Genomic DNA, 26655 nt, shown 5'->3' with positions numbered 1-26655 from the left:
AGATGGGGCATGAAGTTATTTCTAGGAGTTGGACACATACCAAGTTTAGCTCAGTTCTGGGCATCTTTGAAATACCTATACAAACTTGTTCCAATATAGTAACTTGCATCTTTGAATGAGGATGTGCTTGCTTACAGCAACGTGCTATATGTTCTGAATGCCCGAATTGGGAATCTGTGTCAAAACTTTGTTAGGAATTATGTGATCCTTACTAGCTGGAAGTAAGGGAGATGGGGCATGAAGTTATTTCTAGGAGTTGGACATATAGCAAGTTTAGCTCAGTTCTGGGCATCTTTGAAATACCTATACAAACTTGTTCCTGCATAGTAACTTGCAACTTTGAATGAGAATGTGCTTGGTTGCAGCAACGTGCTATATGTTCTGAATGCCCGAATTGGGAATCTGTGTCAAAACTTTGTTAGGAATTATGTGATCCTTACTAGCTGGAAGTAAGGGAGATGGGGCATGAAGTTATTTCTAGGAGTTGGACACATAGCAAGTTTAGCTCAATTCTGGGCATCTTTGAAATACCTATACAAACTTGTTCCTGCATAGTAACTTGCAACTTTGAATGAGAATGTGCTTGGTTGCAGCAACGTGCTATATGTTCTGAATGCCCGAATAGGGAATCTGTGTCAAAACTTTGTTAGGAATTATGTGATCCTTACTAGCTGGAAGTAAGGGAAATGGAGCATGAAGTTATTTCTTGGAGTTGGACACATACCAAGTTTAGCTCAGTTCTGGGCATCTTTGAAATACCTATACAAACTTGTTCCTACCTAGTAACTTGCATCTTTGAATGAGAATCTGCTTGCTTGCAGCAACGTGCTATATGTTCTGAATGCCCGAATAGGGAATCTGTGTCAAAACTTTGTTAGGAATTATGTGATCCTTACTAGCTGGAAGTAAGGGACATGGGGCATGAAGTTATTTCTAGGAGTTGGACACATACCAAGTTTAGCTCAGTTCTGGGCATCTTTGAAATACCTATACAAACTTGTTCCTACATAGTAACTTGCATCTTTGAATGAGAATCTGCTTGCTTGCAGCAACGTGCTATATGTTCTGAATGCCCGAATAGGGAATCTGTGTCAAAACTTTGTTAGGAATTATGTGATCCTTACTAGCTGGAAGTAAGGGAGATGGGGCATGAAGTTATTTCTAGGAGTTGGACACATACCAAGTTTAGCTCAGTTCTGGGCATCTTTGAAATACCTATACAAACTTGTTCCTACCTAGTAACTTGCAACTTTGAATGAGAATGTGCTTGCTTACAGCAACGTGCTATATGTTCTGAATGCCCGAATTGGGAATCTGTGTCAAAACTTTGTTAGGAATTATGTGATCCTTACTAGCTGGAAGTAAGGGAGATGGGGCATGAAGTTATTTCTAGGAGTTGGACACATAGCAAGTTTAGCTCAGTTCTGGGCATCTTTGAAATACCTATACAAACTTGTTCCTGCATAGTAACTTGCAACTTTGAATGAGAATGTGCTTGGTTGCAGCAACGTGCTATATGTTCTGAATGCCCGAATTGGGAATCTGTGTCAAAACTTTGTTAGGAATTATGTGATCCTTACTAGCTGGAAGTAAGGGAGATGGGGCATGAAGTTATTTCTAGGAGTTGGACACATAGCAAGTTTAGCTCAGTTCTGGGCATCTTTGAAATACCTATACAAACTAGTTCCTGCATAGTAACTTGCAACTTTGAATGAGAATGTGCTTGGTTGCAGCAACGTGCTATATGTTCTGAATGCCCGAATAGGGAATCTGTGTCAAAACTTTGTTAGGAATTATGTGATCCTTACTAGCTGGAAGTAAGGGAAATGGAGCATGAAGTTATTTCTTGGAGTTGGACACATACCAAGTTTAGCTCAGTTCTGGGCATCTTTGAAATACCTATACAAACTTGTTCCTACCTATTAACTTGCATCTTTGAATGAGAATCTGCTTGCTTGCAGCAACGTGCTATATGTTCTGAATGCCCGAATAGGGAATCTGTGTCAAAACTTTGTTAGGAATTATGTGATCCTTACTAGCTGGAAGTAATGGACATGGGGCATGAAGTTATTTCTAGGAGTTGGACACATACCAAGTTTAGCTCAGTTCTGGGCATCTTTGAAATACCTATACAAACTTGTTCCTACATAGTAACTTGCATCTTTGAATGAGAATCTGCTTGCTTGCAGCAACGTGCTATATGTTCTGAATGCCCGAATAGGGAATCTGTGTCAAAACTTTGTTAGGAATTATGTGATCCTTACTAGCTGGAAGTAAGGGAGATGGGGCATGAAGTTATTTCTAGGAGTTGGACACATACCAAGTTTAGCTCAGTTCTGGGCATCTTTGAAATACCTATACAAACTTGTTCCTACCTAGTAACTTGCAACTTTGAATGAGAATGTGCTTGCTTACAGCAACGTGCTATATGTTCTGAATGCCCGAATTGGGAATCTGTGTCAAAACTTTGTTAGGAATTATGTGATCCTTACTAGCTGGAAGTAAGGGAGATGGGGCATGAAGTTATTTCTAGGAGTTGGACACATACCAAGTTTAGCTCAGTTCTGGGCATCTTTGAAATACCTATACAAACTTGTTCCTACATAGTAACTTGCATCTTTGAATGAGAATGTGCTTGCTTACAGCAACGTGCTATATGTTCTGAATGCCCGAATTGGCAATCTGTGTCAAAACTTTGTTAGGAATTATGTGATCCTTACTAGCTGGAAGTAAGGGAGATGGGGCATGAAGTTATTTCTAGGAGTTGGACACATACCAAGTTTAGCTCAGTTCTGGGCATCTTTGAAATACCTATACAAACTTGTTCCTACCTAGTAACTTGCATCTTTGAATGAGAATGTGCTTGCTTACAGCAACGTGCTATATGTTCTGAATGCCCGAATTGGGAATCTGTGTCAAAACTTTGTTAGGAATTATGTGATCCTTACTAGCTGGAAGTAAGGGAGATGGGGCATGAAGTTATTTCTAGGAGTTGGACACATACCAAGTTTAGCTCAGTTCTGGGCATCTTTGAAATACCTATACAAACTTGTTCCTACCTAGTAACTTGCAACTTTGAATGAGAATGTGCTTGCTTGCAGCAACGTGCTATATGTTCTGAATGCCCGAATAGGGAATCTGTGTCAAAACTTTGTTAGGAATTATGTGATCCTTACTAGCTGGAAGTAAGGGAGATGGGGCATGAAGTTATTTCTAGGAGTTGGACACATACCAAGTTTAGCTCAGTTCTGGGCATCTTTGAAATACCTATACAAACTTGTTCCTACCTAGTAACTTGCAACTTTGAATGAGAATGTGCTTGCTTGCAGCATCGTGCTATATGTTCTGAATGCCCGAATAGGGAATCTGTGTCAAAACTTTGTTAGGAATTATGTGATCCTTACTAGCTGGAAGTAAGGGAGATGGGGCATGAAGTTATTTCTAGGAGTTGGACACATACCAAGTTTAGCTCAGTTCTGGGCATCTTTGAAATACCTATACATACTTGTTCCTACATAGTAACTTGCATCTTTGAATGAGAATGTGCTTGCTTGCAGCAACGTGCTATATGTTCTGAATGCCCGAATTGGGAATATGTGTCAAAACTTTGTTAGGAATTATGTGATCCTTACTAGCTGGAAGTAAGGGAGATGGGGCATGAAGTTATTTCTAGGAGTTGGACACATACCAAGTTTAGCTCAGTTCTGGGCATCTTTGAAATACCTATACAAACTTGTTCCTACATAGTAACTTGCATCTTTGAATGAGAATGTGCTTGCTTGCAGCAACGTGCTATATGTTCTGAATGCCCGAATTGGGAATCTGTGTCAAAACTTTGTTAGGAATTATGTGATCCTTACTAGCTGGAAGTAAGGGAGATGGGGCATGAAGTTATTTCTAGGAGTTGGAGACATACCAAGTTTAGCTCAGTTCTGGGCATCTTTGAAATACCTGTACAAACTTGTTCCTACATAGTAACTTGCATCTTTGAATGAGAATGTGCTTGCTTACAGCAACGTGCTATATGTTCTGAATGCCCGAATTGGGAATCTGTGTCAAAACTTTGTTAGGAATTATGTGATCCTTACTAGCTGGAAGTAAGGGAGATGGGGCATGAAGTTATTTCTAGGAGTTGGACACATACCAAGTTTAGCTCAGTTCTGGGCATCTTTGAAATACCTATACAAACTTGTACCTACCTAGTAACTTGCAACTTTGAATGAGAATGTGCTTGCTTGCAGCATCGTGCTATATGTTCTGAATGCCCGAAAAGGGAATCTGTGTCAAAATTTTGTTAGGAATTATGTGATCCTTACTAGCTGGAAGTAAGGGAGATGGGGCATGAAGATATTTCTAGGAGTTGGACACATACCAAGTTTAGCTCAGTTCTGGGCATCTTTGAAATACCTATACAAACTTGTTCCTACATAGTAACTTGCATCTTTGAATGAGAATGTGCTTGCTTGCTGCAACGTGCTATATGTTCTGAATGCCCGAATTGGGAATCTGTGTCAAAACTTAGTTAGGAATTATGTGATCCTTACTAGCTGGAAGTAAGGGAGATGGGGCATGAAGTTATTTCTAGGAGTTGGACACATACCAACTTTAGCTCAGTTCTGGGCATCTTTGAAATACCTATACAAACTTGTTCCTACATAGTATCTTGCAACTTTGAATGAGAATCTGCTTGCTTACAGCAACGTGCTATATGTTCTGAATGCCCGAATTGGGAATCTGTGTCAAAACTTTGTTAGGAATTATGTGATCCTTACTAGCTGGAAGTAAGGGAGATGGGGCATGAAGTTATTTCTAGGAGTTGGACACATACCAAGTTTAGCTCAGTTCTGGGCATCTTTGAAATACCTATACAAACTTGTTCCTACATAGTATCTTGCAACTTTGAATGAGAATCTGCTTGCTTACAGCAACGTGCTATATGTTCTGAATGCCCGAATTGGGAATCTGTGTCAAAACTTTGTTAGGAATTATGTGATCCTTACTAGCTGGAAGTAAGTGAGATGGGGCATGAAGTTATTTCTAGGAGTTGGACACATACCAAGTTTAGCTCAGTTCTGGGCATCTTTGAAATACCTATACATACTTGTTCCTACATAGTATCTTGCAACTTTGAATGAGAATCTGCTTGCTTACAGCAACGTGCTATATGTTCTGAATGCCCGAATTGGGAATCTGTGTCAAAACTTTGTTAGGAATTATGTGATCCTTACTAGCTGGAAGTAAGGGAGATGGGGCATGAAGTTATTTCTAGGAGTTGGACACATACCAAGTTTAGCTCAGTTCTGGGCATCTTTGAAATACCTATACAAACTTGTTCCTACATAGTAACTTGCATCTTTGAATGAGAATCTGCTTGCTTACAGCAACGTGCTATATGTTCTGAATGCCCGAATTGGGAATCTGTGTCAAAACTTTGTTAGGAATTATGTGATCCTTACTAGCTGGAAGTAAGGGAGATGGGGCATGAAGTTATTTCTAGGAGTTGGACACATACCAAGTTTAGCTCAGTTCTGGGCATCTTTGAAATACCTATACAAACTTGTTCCTACATAGTAACTTGCATCTTTGAATGAGAATCTGCTTGCTTACAGCAACGTGCTATATGTTCTGAATGCCCGAATTGGGAATCTGTGTCAAAACTTTGTTAGGAATTATGTCATCCTTACTAGCTGGAAGTAAGGGAGATGGGGCATGAAGTTATTTCTAGGAGTTGGACACATACCAAGTTTAGCTCAGTTCTGGGCATCTTTGAAATACCTATACAAACTTGTTCCTACATAGTAACTTGCATCTTTGAATGAGAATCTGCTTGCTTACAGCAACGTGCTATATGTTCTGAATGCCCGAATTGGGAATCTGTGTCAAAACTTTGTTAGGAATTATGTGATCCTTACTAGCTGGAAGTAAGGGAGATGGGGCATGAAGTTATTTCTAGGAGTTGGACACATACCAAGTTTAGCTCAGTTCTGGGCATCTTTGAAATACCTATACAAACTTGTTCCTACATAGTAACTTGCAACTTTGAATGAAAATGTGCTTGCTTACAGCAACGTGCTATATGTTCTGAATGCCCGAATTGGGAATCTGTGTCAAAACTTTGTTAGGAATTATGTGATCCTTACTAGCTGGAAGTAAGGGAGATGGGGCATGAAGTTATTTCTAGGAGTTGGACACATACCAAGTTTAGCTCAGTTCTGGGCATCTTTGAAATACCTATACAAACTTGTTCCTACCTAGTAACTTGCAACTTTGAATGAGAATGTGCTTGCTTGCAGCATCGTGCTATATGTTCTGAATGCCCGAAAAGGGAATCTGTGTCAAAATTTTGTTAGGAATTATGTGATCCTTACTAGCTGGAAGTAAGGGAGATGGGGCATGAAGATATTTCTAGGAGTTGGACACATACCAAGTTTAGCTCAGTTCTGGGCATCTTTGAAATACCTATACAAACTTGTTCCTACATAGTAACTTGCATCTTTGAATGAGAATGTGCTTGCTTGCTGCAACGTGCTATATGTTCTGAATGACCGAATTGGGAATCTGTGTCAAAACTTTGTTAGGAATTATGTGATCCTTACTAGCTGGAAGTAAGGGAGATGGGGCATGAAGTTATTTCTAGGAGTTGGACACATACCAAGTTTAGCTCAGTTCTGGGCATCTTTGAAATACTTATACAAACTTGTTCCTAAAGAGTAACTTGCATCTTTGAATGAGAATGTGCTTGCTTGCAGCAACGTGCTATATGTTCTGAATGCCCGAATTGGGAATCTGTGTCAAAACTTTGTTAGGAATTATGTGATCCTTACTAGCTGGAAGTAAGGGAGATGGGGCATGAAGTTATTTCTAGGAGTTGGACACATAGCAAGTTTAGCTCAGTTCTGGGCATCTTTGAAATACCTATACAAACTTGTTCCTACATAGTAACTTGCAACTTTGAATGAGAATGTGCTTGGTTGCAGCAACGTGCTATATGTTCTGAATGCCCGAATAGGGAATCTGTGTCAAAACTTTGTTAGGAATTATGTGATCCTTACTAGCTGGAAGTAAGGGAGATGGAGCATGAAGTTTTTTCTAGGAGTTGGACACATACCAAGTTTAGCTCAGTTCTGGGCATCTTTGAAATACCTATACAAACTTGTTCCTACATAGTAACTTGCATCTTTGAATGAGAATCTGCTTGCTTGCAGCAACGTGCTATATGTTCTGAATACCCGAATAGGGAATCTGTGTCAAAACTTTGTTAGGAATTATGTGATCCTTACTAGCTGGAAGTAAGGGAGATGGAGCATGAAGTTATTTCTTGGAGTTGGACACATACCAAGTTTAGCTCAGTTCTGGGCATCTTTGAAATACCTATACAAACTTGTTCCTACATAGTAACTTGCATCTTTGAATGAGAATCTGCTTGCTTGCAGCTACGTGCTATATGTTTTGAATACCCGAATAGGGAATCTGTGTCAAAACTTTGTTAGGAATTATGTGATCCTTACTAGCTGGAAGTAAGGGAGATGGGGCATGAAGTTATTTCTAGGAGTTGGAGACATACCAAGTTTAGCTCAGTTCTGGGCATCTTTGAAATACCTATACAAACTTGTTCCTACCTAGTAACTTGCAACTTTGAATGAGAATGTGCTTGCTTACAGCAACGTGCTATATGTTCTGAATGCCCGAATTGGGAATCTGTGTCAAAACTTTGTTAGGAATTATGTGATCCTTACTAGCTGGAAGTAAGGGAGATGGGGCATGAAGTTATTTCTAGGAGTTGGACAAATACCAAGTTTAGCTCAGTTCTGGGCATCTTTGAAATACCTATACAAACTAGTTCCTACATAGTAACTTGCAACTTTGAATGAGAATGTGCTTGCTTACAGCAACGTGCTATATGTTCTGAATGCCCGAATTGGGAATCTGTGTCCAAACTTAGTTAGGAATTATGTGATCCTTACTAGCTGGAAGTAAGGGAGATGGGGCATGAAGTTATTTCTAGGAGTTGGACACATACCAACTTTAGCTCAGTTCTGGGCATCTTTGAAATACCTATACAAACTTGTTCCTACATAGTATCTTGCAACTTTGAATGAGAATCTGCTTGCTTACAGCAACGTGCTATATGTTCTGAATGCCCGAATTGGGAATCTGTGTCAAAACTTTGTTAGGAATTATGTGATCCTTACTAGCTGGAAGTAAGGGAGATGGGGCATGAAGTTATTTCTAGGAGTTGGACACATACCAAGTTTAGCTCAGTTCTGGGCATCTTTGAAATACCTATACAAACTTGTTCCTACATAGTATCTTGCAACTTTGAATGAGAATCTGCTTGCTTACAGCAACGTGCTATATGTTCTGAATGCCCGAATTGGGAATCTGTGTCAAAACTTTGTTAGGAATTATGTGATCCTTACTAGCTGGAAGTAAGTGAGATGGGGCATGAAGTTATTTCTAGGAGTTGGACACATACCAAGTTTAGCTCAGTTCTGGGCATCTTTGAAATACCTATACATACTTGTTCCTACATAGTATCTTGCAACTTTGAATGAGAATCTGCTTGCTTACAGCAACGTGCTATATGTTCTGAATGCCCGAATTGGGAATCTGTGTCAAAACTTTGTTAGGAATTATGTGATCCTTACTAGCTGGAAGTAAGGGAGATGGGGCATGAAGTTATTTCTAGGAGTTGGACACATACCAAGTTTAGCTCAGTTCTGGGCATCTTTGAAATACCTATACAAACTTGTTCCTACATAGTAACTTGCATCTTTGAATGAGAATCTGCTTGCTTACAGCAACGTGCTATATGTTCTGAATGCCCGAATTGGGAATCTGTGTCAAAACTTTGTTAGGAATTATGTGATCCTTACTAGCTGGAAGTAAGGGAGATGGGGCATGAAGTTATTTCTAGGAGTTGGACACATACCAAGTTTAGCTCAGTTCTGGGCATCTTTGAAATACCTATACAAACTTGTTCCTACATAGTAACTTGCATCTTTGAATGAGAATCTGCTTGCTTACAGCAACGTGCTATATGTTCTGAATGCCCGAATTGGGAATCTGTGTCAAAACTTTGTTAGGAATTATGTCATCCTTACTAGCTGGAAGTAAGGGAGATGGGGCATGAAGTTATTTCTAGGAGTTGGACACATACCAAGTTTAGCTCAGTTCTGGGCATCTTTGAAATACCTATACAAACTTGTTCCTACATAGTAACTTGCATCTTTGAATGAGAATCTGCTTGCTTACAGCAACGTGCTATATGTTCTGAATGCCCGAATTGGGAATCTGTGTCAAAACTTTGTTAGGAATTATGTGATCCTTACTAGCTGGAAGTAAGGGAGATGGGGCATGAAGTTATTTCTAGGAGTTGGACACATACCAAGTTTAGCTCAGTTCTGGGCATCTTTGAAATACCTATACAAACTTGTTCCTACATAGTAACTTGCAACTTTGAATGAAAATGTGCTTGCTTACAGCAACGTGCTATATGTTCTGAATGCCCGAATTGGGAATCTGTGTCAAAACTTTGTTAGGAATTATGTCATCCTTACTAGCTGGAAGTAAGGGAGATGGGGCATGAAGTTATTTCTAGGAGTTGGACACATACCAAGTTTAGCTCAGTTCTGGGCCTCTTTGAAATACCTATACAAACTTGTTCCAATATAGTAACTTGCATCTTTGAATGAGAATGTGCTTGCTTACAGCAACGTGCTATATGTTCTGAATGCCCGAATTGGGAATCTGTGTCAAAACTTTGTTAGGAATTATGTGATCCTTACTAGCTGGAAGTAAGGGAGATGGGGCATGAAGTTATTTCTTGGAGTTGGAGACATACAAAGTTTAGCTCAGTTCTGGGCATCTTTGAAATACCTATACAAACTTGTTCCTACATAGTAACTTGCAACTTTGAATGAGAATGTGCTTGCTTGCAGCAACGTGCTCTATGTTCTGAATGCCCGAATAGGGAATCTGTGTCAAAACTTTGTTAGGAATTATGTGATCCTTACTAGCTGGAAGTAAGGGAGATGGGGCATGAAGTTATTTCTAGGAGTTGGACACATACCAAGTTTAGCTCAGTTCTGGGCATCTTTGAAATACCTATACAAACTTGTCCCTACATAGTAACTTGCATCTTTGAATGAGAATGTGCTTGCTTGCAGCAACGTGCTATATGTTCTGAATGCCCGAATTGGGAATCTGTGTCAAATCTTTGTTACGAATTATGTGATCCTTACTAGCTGGAAGTAAGGGTGATGGGGCATGTAGTTATTTCTAGGAGTTGGACACATACCAAGTTTAGCTCAGTTCTGGGCATCTTTGAAATACCTATACAAACTTGTTCCTACATAGTAACTTGCATCTTTGAATGAGAATGTGCTTGCTTGCAGCAACGTGCTATATGTTCTGAATGCCCCAATTGGCAATCTGTGTCAAAACTTTGTTAGGAATTATGTGATCCTTACTAGCTGGAAGTAAGGGAGATGGGGCATGAAGTTATTTCTAGGAGTTGGACACATACCAAGTTTAGCTCAGTTCTGGGCATCTTTGAAATACCTATACAAACTTGTTCCTACATAGTAACTTGCCTCTTTGAATGAGAATGTGCTTGCTTACAGCAACGTGCTATATGTTCTGAATGCCCCAATTGGCAATCTGTGTCAAAACTTTGTTAGGAATTATGTGATCCTTACTAGCTGGAAGTAAGGGAGATGGGGCATGAAGTTATTTCTAGGAGTTGGACACATACCAAGTTTAGCTCAGTTCTGGGCATCTTTGAAATACCTATACAAACTTGTTCCTACATAGTAACTTGCATCTTTGAATGAGAATGTGCTTGCTTACAGCAACGTGCTATATGTTCTGAATGCCCGAATTGGGAATCTGTGTCAAAACTTTGTTAGGAATTATGTGATCCTTACTAGCTGGAAGTAAGGGAGATGGGGCATGAAGTTATTTCTAGGAGTTGGACACATACCAAGTTTAGCTCAGTTCTGGGCATCTTTGAAATACCTATACAAACTTGTTCCTACATAGTAACTTGCATCTTTGAATGAGAATGTGCTTGCTTACAGCAACGTGCTATATGTTCTGAATGCCCGAATTGGGAATCTGTGTCAAAACTTTGTTAGGAATTACGTGATCCTTACTAGCTGGAAGTAAGGGAGATGGGGCATGAAGTTATTTCTAGGAGTTGGACACATACCAAGTTTAGCTCAGTTCTGGGCATCTTTGAAATACCTATACAAACTTGTTCCTACATAGTAACTTGCAACTTTGAATGAGAATGTGCTTGCTTACAGCAACGTGCTATATGTTCTGAATGCCCGAATTGGCAATCTGTGTCAAAACTTTGTTAGGAATTATGTGATCCTTACTAGCTGGAAGTAAGGGAGATGGGGCATGAAGTTATTTCTACGAGTTGGACACATACCAAGTTTAGCTCAGTTCTGGGCATCTTTGAAATACCTATACAAACTTGTTCCTACATAGTAACTTGCATCTTTGAATGAGAATCTGCTTGCTTACAGCAACGTGCTATATGTTCTGAATGCCCGAATTGGGAATCTGTGTCAAAACTTTGTTAGGAATTATGTGATCCTTACTAGCTGGAAGTAAGGGAGATGGGGCATGAAGTTATTTCTAGGAGTTGGACACATACCAAGTTTAGCTCAGTTCTGGGCATCTTTGAAATACCTATACAAACTTGTTCCTACATAGTAACTTGCATCTTTGAATGAGAATGTGCTTGCTTACAGCAACGTGCTATATGTTCTGAATGCCCGAATTGGGAATCTGTGTCAAAACTTTGTTAGGAATTATGTGATCCTTACTAGCTGGAAGTAAGGGAGATGGGGCATGAAGTTATTTCTAGGAGTTGGACACATACCAAGTTTAGCTCAGTTCTGGGCATCTTTGAAATACCTATACAAACTTGTTCCTACATAGTAACTTGCATCTTTGAATGAGAATGTGCTTGCTTGCAGCAACGTGCTATACGTTCTGAATGCCCGAATAGGGAATCTGTGTCAAAACTTTGTTAGGAATTATGTGATCCTTACTAGCTGGAAGTAAGGGAGATGGGGCATGAAGTTATTTCTAGGAGTTGGACACATACCAAGTTTAGCTCAGTTCTGGGCATCTTTGAAATACCTATACAAACTTGTTCCTACATAGTAACTTGCAACTTTGAATGAGAATGTGCTTGCTTGCAGCAACGTGCTATATGTTCTGAATGCCCGAATAGGGAATCTGTGTCAAAACTTTGTTAGGAATTATGTGATCCTTACTAGCTGGAAGTAAGGGAGATGGGGCATGAAGTTATTTCTAGGAGTTGGACACATAGCAAGTTTAGCTCAGTTCTGGGCCTCTTTGAAATACCTATACAAACTTGTTCCTACATAGTAACTTGCCTCTTTGAATGAGAATGTGCTTGCTTACAGCAACGTGCTATATGTTCTGAATGCCCCAATTGGCAATCTGTGTCAAAACTTTGTTAGGAATTATGTGATCCTTACTAGCTGGAAGTAAGGGAGATGGGGCATGAAGTTATTTCTAGGAGTTGGACACATACCAAGTTTAGCTCAGTTCTGGGCATCTTTGAAATACCTATACAAACTTGTTCCTACATAGTAACTTGCATCTTTGAATGAGAATGTGCTTGCTTACAGCAACGTGCTATATGTTCTGAATGCCCGAATTGGGAATCTGTGTCAAAACTTTGTTAGGAATTATGTGATCCTTACTAGCTGGAAGTAAGGGAGATGGGGCATGAAGTTATTTCTAGGAGTTGGACACATACCAAGTTTAGCTCAGTTCTGGGCATCTTTGAAATACCTATACAAACTTGTTCCTACATAGTAACTTGCATCTTTGAATGAGAATGTGCTTGCTTACAGCAACGTGCTATATGTTCTGAATGCCCGAATTGGGAATCTGTGTCAAAACTTTGTTAGGAATTACGTGATCCTTACTAGCTGGAAGTAAGGGAGATGGGGCATGAAGTTATTTCTAGGAGTTGGACACATACCAAGTTTAGCTCAGTTCTGGGCATCTTTGAAATACCTATACAAACTTGTTCCTACATAGTAACTTGCAACTTTGAATGAGAATGTGCTTGCTTACAGCAACGTGCTATATGTTCTGAATGCCCGAATTGGCAATCTGTGTCAAAACTTTGTTAGGAATTATGTGATCCTTACTAGCTGGAAGTAAGGGAGATGGGGCATGAAGTTATTTCTACGAGTTGGACACATACCAAGTTTAGCTCAGTTCTGGGCATCTTTGAAATACCTATACAAACTTGTTCCTACATAGTAACTTGCATCTTTGAATGAGAATCTGCTTGCTTACAGCAACGTGCTATATGTTCTGAATGCCCGAATTGGGAATCTGTGTCAAAACTTTGTTAGGAATTATGTGATCCTTACTAGCTGGAAGTAAGGGAGATGGGGCATGAAGTTATTTCTAGGAGTTGGACACATACCAAGTTTAGCTCAGTTCTGGGCATCTTTGAAATACCTATACAAACTTGTTCCTACATAGTAACTTGCATCTTTGAATGAGAATGTGCTTGCTTACAGCAACGTGCTATATGTTCTGAATGCCCCAATTGGGAATCTGTGTCAAAACTTTGTTAGGAATTATGTGATCCTTACTAGCTGGAAGTAAGGGAGATGGGGCATGAAGTTATTTCTAGGAGTTGGACACATACCAAGTTTAGCTCAGTTCTGGGCATCTTTGAAATACCTATACAAACTTGTTCCTACATAGTAACTTGCATCTTTGAATGAGAATGTGCTTGCTTGCACCAACGTGCTATACGTTCTGAATGCCCGAATAGGGAATCTGTGTCAAAACTTTGTTAGGAATTATGTGATCCCTACTAGCTGGAAGTAAGGGAGATGGGGCATGAAGTTATTTCTAGGAGTTGGACACATAGCAAGTTTAGCTCAGTTCTGGGCATCTTTGAAATACCTATACAAACTTGTTCCTACATAGTAACTTGCAACTTTGAATGAGAATGTGCTTGGTTGCAGCAACGTGCTATATGTTCTGAATGCCCGAATAGGGAATCTGTGTCAAAACTTTGTTAGGAATTATGTGATCCTTACTAGCTGGAAGTAAGGGAGATGGAGCATGAAGTTTTTTCTAGGAGTTGGACACATACCAAGTTTAGCTCAGTTCTGGGCATCTTTGAAATACCTATACAAACTTGTTCCTACATAGTAACTTGCATCTTTGAATGAGAATCTGCTTGCTTGCAGCAACGTGCTATATGTTCTGAATACCCGAATAGGGAATCTGTGTCAAAACTTTGTTAGGAATTATGTGATCCTTACTAGCTGGAAGTAAGGGAGATGGAGCATGAAGTTATTTCTTGGAGTTGGACACATACCAAGTTTAGCTCAGTTCTGGGCATCTTTGAAATACCTATACAAACTTGTTCCTACATAGTAACTTGCATCTTTGAATGAGAATCTGCTTGCTTGCAGCTACGTGCTATATGTTCTGAATACCCGAATAGGGAATCTGTGTCAAAACTTTGTTAGGAATTATGTGATCCTTACTAGCTGGAAGTAAGGGAGATGGGGCATGAAGTTATTTCTAGGAGTTGGAGACATACCAAGTTTAGCTCAGTTCTGGGCATCTTTGAAATACCTATACAAACTTGTTCCTACCTAGTAACTTGCAACTTTGAATGAGAATGTGCTTGCTTACAGCAACGTGCTATATGTTCTGAATGCCCGAATTGGGAATCTGTGTCAAAACTTTGTTAGGAATTATGTGATCCTTACTAGCTGGAAGTAAGGGAGATGGGGCATGAAGTTATTTCTAGGAGTTGGACAAATACCAAGTTTAGCTCAGTTCTGGACATCTTTGAAATACCTATACAAACTAGTTCCTACATAGTAACTTGCAACTTTGAATGAGAATGTGCTTGCTTACAGCAACGTGCTATATGTTCTGAATGCCCGAATTGGGAATCTGTGTCAAAACTTAGTTAGGAATTATGTGATCCTTACTAGCTGGAAGTAAGGGAGATGGGGCATGAAGTTATTTCTAGGAGTTGGACACATACCAACTTTAGCTCAGTTCTGGGCATCTTTGAAATACCTATACAAACTTGTTCCTACATAGTATCTTGCAACTTTGAATGAGAATCTGCTTGCTTACAGCAACGTGCTATATGTTCTGAATGCCCGAATTGGGAATCTGTGTCAAAACTTTGTTAGGAATTATGTGATCCTTACTAGCTGGAAGTAAGGGAGATGGGGCATGAAGTTATTTCTAGGAGTTGGACACATACCAAGTTTAGCTCAGTTCTGGGCATCTTTGAAATACCTATACAAACTTGTTCCTACATAGTATCTTGCAACTTTGAATGAGAATCTGCTTGCTTACAGCAACGTGCTATATGTTCTGAATGCCCGAATTGGGAATCTGTGTCAAAACTTTGTTAGGAATTATGTGATCCTTACTAGCTGGAAGTAAGTGAGATGGGGCATGAAGTTATTTCTAGGAGTTGGACACATACCAAGTTTAGCTCAGTTCTGGGCATCTTTGAAATACCTATACATACTTGTTCCTACATAGTATCTTGCAACTTTGAATGAGAATCTGCTTGCTTACAGCAACGTCCTATATGTTCTGAATGCCCGAATTGGGAATCTGTGTCAAAACTTTGTTAGGAATTATGTGATCCTTACTAGCTGGAAGTAAGGGAGATGGGGCATGAAGTTATTTCTAGGAGTTGGACACATACCAAGTTTAGCTCAGTTCTGGGCATCTTTGAAATACCTATACAAACTTGTTCCTACATAGTAACTTGCATCTTTGAATGAGAATCTGCTTGCTTACAGCAACGTGCTATATGTTCTGAATGCCCGAATTGGGAATCTGTGTCAAAACTTTGTTAGGAATTATGTCATCCTTACTAGCTGGAAGTAAGGGAGATGGGGCATGAAGTTATTTCTAGGAGTTGGACACATACCAAGTTTAGCTCAGTTCTGGGCATCTTTGAAATACCTATACAAACTTGTTCCTACATAGTAACTTGCATCTTTGAATGAGAATCTGCTTGCTTACAGCAACGTGCTATATGTTCTGAATGCCCGAATTGGGAATCTGTGTCAAAACTTTGTTAGGAATTATGTGATCCTTACTAGCTGGAAGTAAGGGAGATGGGGCATGAAGTTATTTCTAGGAGTTGGACACATACCAAGTTTAGCTCAGTTCTGGGCATCTTTGAAATACCTATACAAACTTGTTCCTACATAGTAACTTGCAACTTTGAATGAAAATGTGCTTGCTTACAGCAACGTGCTATATGTTCTGAATGCCCGAATTGGGAATCTGTGTCAAAACTTTGTTAGGAATTATGTCATCCTTACTAGCTGGAAGTAAGGGAGATGGGGCATGAAGTTATTTCTAGGAGTTTGACACATACCAAGTTTAGCTCAGTTCTGGGCCTCTTTGAAATACCTATACAAACTTGTTCCTACCTAGTAACTTGCATCTTTGAATGAGAATGTGCTTGCTTACAGCAACGTGCTATATGTTCTGAATGCCCGAATTGGGAATCTGTGTCAAAACTTTGTTAGGAATTATGTGATCCTTACTAGCTGGAAGTAAGGGTGATGGGGCATGTAGTTATTTCTAGGAGTTGGACACATACCAAGTTTAGCTCAGTTCTGGGCATCTTTGAAATACCTATACAAACTTGTTCCTACATAGTAACTTGCATCTTTGAATGAGAATGTGCTTGCTTGCAGCAACGTGCTATATGTTCTGAATGCCCGAATAGGGAATCTGTGTCAAAACTTTGTTAGGAATTATGTGATCCTTACTAGCTGGAAGTAAGGGAGATGGGGCATGAAGTTATTTCTAGGAGTTGGACACATACCAAGTTTAGCTCAGTTCTGGGCATCTTTGAAATACCTATACAAACTTGTTCCTACATAGTAACTTGCCTCTTTGAATGAGAATGTGCTTGCTTACAGCAACGTGCTATATGTTCTGAATGCCCCAATTGGCAATCTGTGTCAAAACTTTGTTAGGAATTATGTGATCCTTACTAGCTGGAAGTAAGGGAGATGGGGCATGAAGTTATTTCTAGGAGTTGGACACATACCAAGTTTAGCTCAGTTCTGGGCATCTTTGAAATACCTATACAAACTTGTTCCTACATAGTAACTTGCATCTTTGAATGAGAATGTGCTTGCTTACAGCAACGTGCTATATGTTCTGAATGCCCGAAGTGGGAATCTGTGTCAAAACTTTGTTAGGAATTATGTGATCCTTACTAGCTGGAAGTAAGGGAGATGGGGCATGAAGTTATTTCTAGGAGTTGGAGACATACAACGTTTAGCTCAGTTCTGGGCATCTTTGAAATACCTATACAAACTTGTTCCTACATAGTAACTTGCATCTTTGAATGAGAATGTGCTTGCTTACAGCAACGTGCTATATGTTCTGAATGCCCGAATTGGGAATCTGTGTCAAAACTTTGTTAGGAATTATGTGATCCTTACTAGCTGGAAGTAAGGGAGATGGGGCATGAAGTTATTTCTAGGAGTTGGACACATACCAAGTTTAGCTCAGTTCTGGGCATCTTTGAAATACCTATACAAACTTGTTCCTACATAGTAACTTGCAACTTTGAATGAGAATGTGCTTGCTTACAGCAACGTGCTATATGTTCTGAATGCCCGAATTGGCAATGTGTGTCAAAACTTTGTTAGGAATTATGTCATCCTTACTAGCTGGAAGTAAGGGAGATGGGGCATGAAGTTATTTCTAGGAGTTTGACACATACCAAGTTTAGCTCAGTTCTGGGCCTCTTTGAAATACCTATACAAACTTGTTCCAATATAGTAACTTGCATCTTTGAATGAGAATGTGCTTGCTTACAGCAACGTGCTATATGTTCTGAATGCCCGAATTGGGAATCTGTGTCAAAACTTTGTTAGGAATTATGTGATCCTTACTAGCTGGAAGTAAGGGAGATGGGGCATGAAGTTATTTCTAGGAGTTGGACACATACCAAGTTTAGCTCAGTTCTGGGCATCTTTGAAATACCTATACAAACTTGTTCCTACATAGTAACTTGCAACTTTGAATGAAAATGTGCTTGCTTACAGCAACGTGCTATATGTTCTGAATGCCCGAATTGGGAATCTGTGTCAAAACTTTGTTAGGAATTATGTCATCCTTACTAGCTGGAAGTAAGGGAGATGGGGCATGAAGTTATTTCTAGGAGTTTGACACATACCAAGTTTAGCTCAGTTCTGGGCCTCTTTGAAATACCTATACAAACTTGTTCCTACCTAGTAACTTGCATCTTTGAATGAGAATGTGCTTGCTTACAGCAACGTGCTATATGTTCTGAATGCCCGAATTGGGAATCTGTGTCAAAACTTTGTTAGGAATTATGTGATCCTTACTAGCTGGAAGTAAGGGTGATGGGGCATGTAGTTATTTCTAGGAGTTGGACACATACCAAGTTTAGCTCAGTTCTGGGCATCTTTGAAATACCTATACAAACTTGTTCCTACATAGTAACTTGCATCTTTGAATGAGAATGTGCTTGCTTGCAGCAACGTGCTATATGTTCTGAATGCCCGAATAGGGAATCTGTGTCAAAACTTTGTTAGGAATTATGTGATCCTTACTAGCTGGAAGTAAGGGAGATGGGGCATGAAGTTATTTCTAGGAGTTGGACACATACCAAGTTTAGCTCAGTTCTGGGCATCTTTGAAATACCTATACAAACTTGTTCCTACATAGTAACTTGCCTCTTTGAATGAGAATGTGCTTGCTTACAGCAACGTGCTATATGTTCTGAATGCCCCAATTGGCAATCTGTGTCAAAACTTTGTTAGGAATTATGTGATCCTTACTAGCTGGAAGTAAGGGAGATGGGGCATGAAGTTATTTCTAGGAGTTGGACACATACCAAGTTTAGCTCAGTTCTGGGCATCTTTGAAATACCTATACAAACTTGTTCCTACATAGTAACTTGCATCTTTGAATGAGAATGTGCTTGCTTACAGCAACGTGCTATATGTTCTGAATGCCCGAAGTGGGAATCTGTGTCAAAACTTTGTTAGGAATTATGTGATCCTTACTAGCTGGAAGTAAGGGAGATGGGGCATGAAGTTATTTCTAGGAGTTGGAGACATACAACGTTTAGCTCAGTTCTGGGCATCTTTGAAATACCTATACAAACTTGTTCCTACATAGTAACTTGCATCTTTGAATGAGAATGTGCTTGCTTACAGCAACGTGCTATATGTTCTGAATGCCCGAATTGGGAATCTGTGTCAAAACTTTGTTAGGAATTATGTGATCCTTACTAGCTGGAAGTAAGGGAGATGGGGCATGAAGTTATTTCTAGGAGTTGGACACATACCAAGTTTAGCTCAGTTCTGGGCATCTTTGAAATACCTATACAAACTTGTTCCTACATAGTAACTTGCAACTTTGAATGAGAATGTGCTTGCTTACAGCAACGTGCTATATGTTCTGAATGCCCGAATTGGCAATGTGTGTCAAAACTTTGTTAGGAATTATGTCATCCTTACTAGCTGGAAATAAGGGAGATGGGGCATGAAGTTATTTCTAGGAGTTTGACACATACCAAGTTTAGCTCAGTTCTGGGCCTCTTTGAAATACCTATACAAACTTGTTCCAATATAGTAACTTGCATCTTTGAATGAGAATGTGCTTGCTTACAGCAACGTGCTATATGTTCTGAATGCCCGAATTGGGAATCTGTGTCAAAACTTTGTTAGGAATTATGTGATCCTTACTAGCTGGAAGTAAGTGTGATGGGGCATGTAGTTATTTCTAGGAGTTGGACACATACCAAGTTTAGCTCAGTTCTGGGCATCTTTGAAATACCTATACAAACTTGTTCCTACATAGTAACTTGCATCTTTGAATGAGAATGTGCTTGCTTGCAGCAACGTGCTATATGTTCTGAATGCCCGAATAGGGAATCTGTGTCAAAACTTTGTTAGGAATTATGTGATCCTTACTAGCTGGAAGTAAGGGAGATGGGGCATGAAGTTATTTCTAGGAGTTGGACACATACCAAGTTTAGCTCAGTTCTGGGCATCTTTGAAATACCTATACAAACTTGTTCCTACATAGTAACTTGCCTCTTTGAATGAGAATGTGCTTGCTTACAGCAACGTGCTATATGTTCTGAATGCCCCAATTGGCAATCTGTGTCAAAACTTTGTTAGGAATTATGTGATCCTTACTAGCTGGAAGTAAGGGAGATGGGGCATGAAGTTATTTCTAGGAGTTGGACACATACCAAGTTTAGCTCAGTTCTGGGCATCTTTGAAATACCTATACAAACTTGTTCCTACATAGTAACTTGCATCTTTGAATGAGAATGTGCTTGCTTACAGCAACGTGCTATATGTTCTGAATGCCCGAAGTGGGAATCTGTGTCAAAACTTTGTTAGGAATTATGTGATCCTTACTAGCTGGAAGTAAGGGAGATGGGGCATGAAGTTATTTCTAGGAGTTGGAGACATACAACGTTTAGCTCAGTTCTGGGCATCTTTGAAATACCTATACAAACTTGTTCCTACATAGTAACTTGCATCTTTGAATGAGAATGTGCTTGCTTACAGCAACGTGCTATATGTTCTGAATGCCCGAATTGGGAATCTGTGTCAAAACTTTGTTAGGAATTATGTGATCCTTACTAGCTGGAAGTAAGGGAGATGGGGCATGAAGTTATTTCTAGGAGTTGGACACATACCAACTTTAGCTCAGTTCTGGGCATCTTTGAAATACCTATACAAACTTGTTCCTACATAGTAACTTGCAACTTTGAATGAGAATGTGCTTGCTTACAGCAACGTGCTATATGTTCTGAATGCCCGAATTGGCAATCTGTGTCAAAACTTTGTTAGGAATTATGTGATCCTTACTAGCTGGAAGTAAGGGAGATGGGGCATGAAGTTCTTTCTAGGAGTTGGACACATACCAAGTTTAGCTCAGTTCTGGGCATCTTTGAAATACCTATACAAACTTGTTCCTACATAGTAACTTGCATCTTTGAATGAGAATCTGCTTGCTTACAGCAACGTGCTATATGTTCTGAATGCCCGAATTGGGAATCTGTGTCAAAACTTTGTTAGGAATTATGTGATCCTTACTAGCTGGAAGTAAGGGAGATGGGGCATGAAGTTATTTCTAGGAGTTGGACACATACCAAGTTTAGCTCAGTTCTGGGCATCTTTGAAATACCTATACAAACTTGTTCCTACATAGTAACTTGCATCTTTGAATGAGAATGTGCTTGCTTACAGCAACGTGCTATATGTTCTGAATGCCCGAATTGGGAATCTGTGTCAAAACTTTGTTAGGAATTATGTGATCCTTACTAGCTGGAAGTAAGGGAGATGGGGCATGAAGTTATTTCTAGGAGTTGGACACATACCAAGTTTAGCTCAGTTCTGGGCATCTTTGAAATACCTATACAAACTTGTTCCTACATAGTAACTTGCATCTTTGAATGAGAATGTGCTTGCTTGCAGCAACGTGCTATACGTTCTGAATGCCCGAATAGGGAATCTGTGTCAAAACTTTGTTAGGAATTATGTGATCCTTACTAGCTGGAAATAAGGGAGATGGGGCATGAAGTTATTTCTAGGAGTTGGACACATACCAAGTTTAGCTCAGTTCTGGGCATCTTTGAAATACCTATACAAACTTGTTCCTACATAGTAACTTGCAACTTTGAATGAGAATGTGCTTGCTTGCAGCAACGTGCTATATGTTCTGAATGCCCGAATAGGGAATCTGTGTCAAAACTTTGTTAGGAATTATGTGATCCTTACTAGCTGGAAGTCAGGGAGATGGGGCCTGAAGTTATTTCTAGGAGTTGGACACATACCAAGTTTAGCTCAGTTCCGGGCATCTTTGAAATACCTATACAAACTTGTTCCTACATAGTAACTTGCATCTTTGAATGAGAATGTGCTTGCTTACAGCAACGTGCTATATGTTCTGAATGCCCGAATTGGGAATCTGTGTCAAAACTTTGTTAGGAATTATGTGATCCGTACTAGCTGGAAGTAAGGGAGATGGGGCATGAAGTTATTTCTAGGAGTTGGACACATAGCAAGTTTAGCTCAGTTCCGGGCATCTTTGAAATACCTATACAAACTTGTTCCTACATAGTAACTTGCAACTTTGAATGAGAATCTGCTTGCTTGCAGCAACGTGCTATATGTTCTGAATGCCCGAATAGGGAATCTGTGTCAAAACTTTGTTAGGAATTATGTGATCCGTACTAGCTGGAAGTAAGGGAGATGGGGCATGAAGTTATTTCTAGGAGTTGGACACATACCAAGTTTAGCTCAGTTCCGGGCATCTTTGAAATACCTATACAAACTTGTTCCTACATAGTAACTTGCAACTTTGAATGAGAATCTGCTTGCTTGCAGCAACGTGCTATATGTTCTGAATACCCGAATAGGGAATCTGTGTCAAAACTTTGTTAGGAATTATGTGATCCTTACTAGCTGGAAGTAAGGGAGATGGGGCATGAAGTTATTTCTTGGAGTTGGACACATACCAAGTTTAGCTCAGTTCTGGGCATCTTTGAAATACCTATACAAACTTGTTCCTACATAGTAACTTGCATCTTTGAATGAGAATCTGCTTGCTTGCAGCAACGTGCTATATGTTCTGAATACCCTAATAGGGAATCTGTGTCAAAACTTTGTTAGGAATTATGTGATCCTTACTAGCTGGAAGTAAGGGAGATGGGGCATGAAGTTATTTCTAGGAGTTGGACACATACCAAGTTTAGCTCAGTTCTGGGCATCTTTGAAATACCTATACAAACTTGTTCCTACCTGGTAACTTGCAACTTTGAATGAGAATGTGCTTGCTTACAGCAACGTGCTATATGTTCTGAATGCCCGAATAGGGAATCTGTGTCAAAACTTTGTTAGGAATTATGTGATCCTTACTAGCTGGAAGTAAGGGAGATGGGGCATGAAGTTATTTCTAGGAGTTGGAGACATACCAAGTTTAGCTCAGTTCTGGGCATCTTTGAAATACCTATACAAACTTGTTCCTACATAGTAACTTGCAACTTTGAATGAGAATGTGCTTGCTTACGGCAACGTGCTATATGTTCTGAATGCCCGAATTGGCAATCTGTGTCAAAACTTTGTTAGGAATTATGTGATCCTTACTAGCTGGAAGTAAGGGAGATGGGGCATGAAGTTATTTCTAGGAGTTGGACACATACCAAGTTTAGCTCAGTTCTGGGCATCTTTGAAATACCTATACAAACTTGTTCCTACATAGTAACTTGCAACTTTGAATGAGAATGTGCTTGCTTACAGCAACGTGCTATATGTTCTGAATGCCCGAATTGGGAATCTGTGTCAAAACTTTGTTAGGAATTATGTGATCCTTACTAGCTGGAAGTAAGGGAGATGGGGCATGAAGTTATTTCTAGGAGTTGGACACATACCAAGTTTAGCTCAGTTCTGGGCATCTTTGAAATACCTATACAAACTTGTTCCTACATAGTAACTTGCATCTTTGAATGAGAATCTGCTTGCTTACAGCAACGTGCTATATGTTCTGAATGCCCGAATTGGGAATCTGTGTCAAAACTTTGTTAGGAATTATGTGATCCTTACTAGCTGGAAGTAAGGGAGATGGGGCATGAAGTTATTTCTAGGAGTTGGACACATACCAAGTTTAGCTCAGTTCTGGGCATCTTTGAAATACCTATACAAACTTGTTACTACATAGTAACTTGCATCGTTGAATGAGAATCTGCTTGCTTACAGCAACGTGCTATATGTTCTGAATGCCCGAATTGGGAATCTGTGTCAAAACTTTGTTAGGAATTATGTCATCCTTACTAGCTGGAAGTAAGGGAGATGGAGCATGAAGTTATTTCTAGGAGTTGGACACATACCAAGTTTAGCTCAGTTCTGGGCATCTTTGAAATACCTATACAAACTTGTTCCTACATAGTAACTTGCATCTTTGAATGAGAATCTGCTTGCTTGCAGCAACGTGCTATATGTTCTGAATGCCCGAATTGGGAATCTGTGTCAAAACTTTGTTAGGAATTATGTGATCCTTACTAGCTGGAAGTAAGGGAGATGGGGCATGAAGTTATTTCTAGGAGTTGGACACATACCAAGTTTAGCTCAGTTCTGGGCATCTTTGAAATACCTATACAAACTTGTTCCTACATAGTAACTTGCATCTTTGAATGAGAATGTGCTTGCTTACAGCAACGTGCTATATGTTCTGAATGCCCGAATTGGGAATCTGTGTCAAAACTTTGTTAGGAATTATGTGATCCTTACTAGCTGGAAGTAAGGGAGATGGGGCATGAAGTTATTTCTAGGAGTTGGACACATACCAAGTTTAGCTCAGTTCTGGGCATCTTTGAAATACCTATACAAACTTGTTCCTACATAGTAACTTGCATCTTTGAATGAGAATGTGCTTGCTTGCAGCAACGTGCTATATGTTCTGAATGCCCGAATAGGGAATCTGTGTCAAAACTTTGTTAGGAATTATGTGATCCTTACTAGCTGGAAGTAAGGGAGATGGGGCATGAAGTTATTTCTAGGAGTTGGACACATACCAAGTTTAGCTCAGTTCTGGGCATCTTTGAAATACCTATACAAACTTGTTCCTACATAGTAACTTGCAACTTTGAATGAGAATCTGCTTGCTTGCAGCAACGTGCTATATGTTCTGAATGCCCGAATAGGGAATCTGTGTCAAAACTTTGTTAGGAATTATGTGATCCTTACTAGCTGGAAGTAAGGGAGATGGGGCATGAAGTTATTTCTAGGAGTTGGACACATACCAAGTTTAGCTCAGTTCTGGGCATCTTTGAAATACCTATACAAACTTGTTCCTACATAGTAACTTACAACTTTGAATGAAAATGTGCTTGCTTACAGCAACGTGCTATATGTTCTGAATGCCCGAATTGGGAATCTGTGTCAAAACTTTGTTAGGAATTATGTCATCCTTACTAGCTGGAAGTAAGGGAGATGGGGCATGAAGTTATTTCTAGGAGTTGGACACATACCAAGTTTAGCTCAGTTCTGGGCATCTTTGAAATACCTATACAAACTTGTTCCTACATAGTAACTTGCAACTTTGAATGAAAATGTGCTTGCTTACAGCAACGTGCTATATGTTCTGAATGCCCGAATTGGGAATCTGTGTCAAAACTTTGTTAGGAATTATGTGATCCTTACTAGCTGGAAGTAAGGGAGATGGGGCATGAAGTTATTTCTAGGAGTTGGACACATACCAAGTTTAGCTCAGTTCTGGGCATCTTTGAAATACCTATACAAACTTGTTCCTACATAGTAACTTGCATCTTTGAATGAGAATCTGCTTGCTGACAGCAACGTGCTATATGTTCTGAATGCCCGAATTGGGAATCTGTGTCAAAACTTTGTTAGGAATTATGTCATCCTTACAAGCTGGAAGTAAGGGAGATGGGGCATGAAGTTATTTCTAGGAGTTGGACACATACCAAGTTTAGCTCAGTTCTGGGCATCTTTGAAATACCTATACAAACTTGTTCCTACCTAGTAACTTGCATCTTTGAATGAGAATGTGCTTGCTTACAGCAACGTGCTATATGTTCTGAATGCCCGAATTGGGAATCTGTGTCAAAACTTTGTTAGGAATTATGTGATCCTTACTAGCTGGAAGTAAGGGAGATGGGGCATGAAGTTATTTCTAGGAGTTGGACACATACCAAGTTTAGCTCAGTTCTGGGCATCTTTGAAATACCTATACAAACTTGTTCCTACATAGTAACTTGCATCTTTGAATGAGAATCTGCTTGCTTACAGCAACGTGCTATATGTTCTGAATGCCCGAACAGGGAATCTGTGTCAAAACTTTGTTAGGAATTATGTGATCCTTACTAGCTGGAAGTAAGGGAGATGGGGCATGAAGTTATTTCTAGGAGTTGGACACATACCAAGTTTAGCTCAGTTCTGGGCATCATTGAAATACCTATACAAACTTGTTCCTACATAGTAACTTGCAACTTTGAATGAGAATGTGCTTGCTTGCAGCAACGTGCTATATGTTCTGAATGCCCCAATAGGGAATCTGTGTTAAAACTTTGTTAGGAATTATGTGATCCTTACTAGCTGGAAGTAAGGGAGATGGGGCATGAAGTTATTTCTAGGAGTTGGACACATACCAAGTTTAGCTCAGTTCTGGGCATCTTTGAAATACCTATACAAACTTGTTCCTACATAGTAACTTGCATCTTTGAATGGGAATCTGCTTGCTTACAGCAACGTGCTATATGTTCTGAATGCCCGAATTGGGAATCTGTGTCAAAACTTTGTTAGGAATTAGGTGATCCTTACTAGCTGGAAGTAAGGGAGATGGGGCATGAAGTTATTTCTAGGAGTTGGACACATACCAAGTTTAGCTCAGTTCTGGGCATCTTTGAAATACCTATACAAACTTGTTCCTACATAGTAACTTGCATCTTTGAATGAGAATGTGCTTGCTTACAGCAACGTGCTATCTGTTCTGAATGCCCGAATTGGCAATCTGTGTCAAAACTTTGTTAGGAATTATGTGATC

Source organism: Diceros bicornis, chromosome 19, assembly GCF_020826845.1.
Source record: "Diceros bicornis minor isolate mBicDic1 chromosome 19, mDicBic1.mat.cur, whole genome shotgun sequence".
NCBI lineage: Eukaryota > Metazoa > Chordata > Mammalia > Perissodactyla > Rhinocerotidae > Diceros > Diceros bicornis.
The sequence above is the reverse complement of the archived record's forward strand: the minus strand, read 5'-3'. Positions refer to the sequence as shown.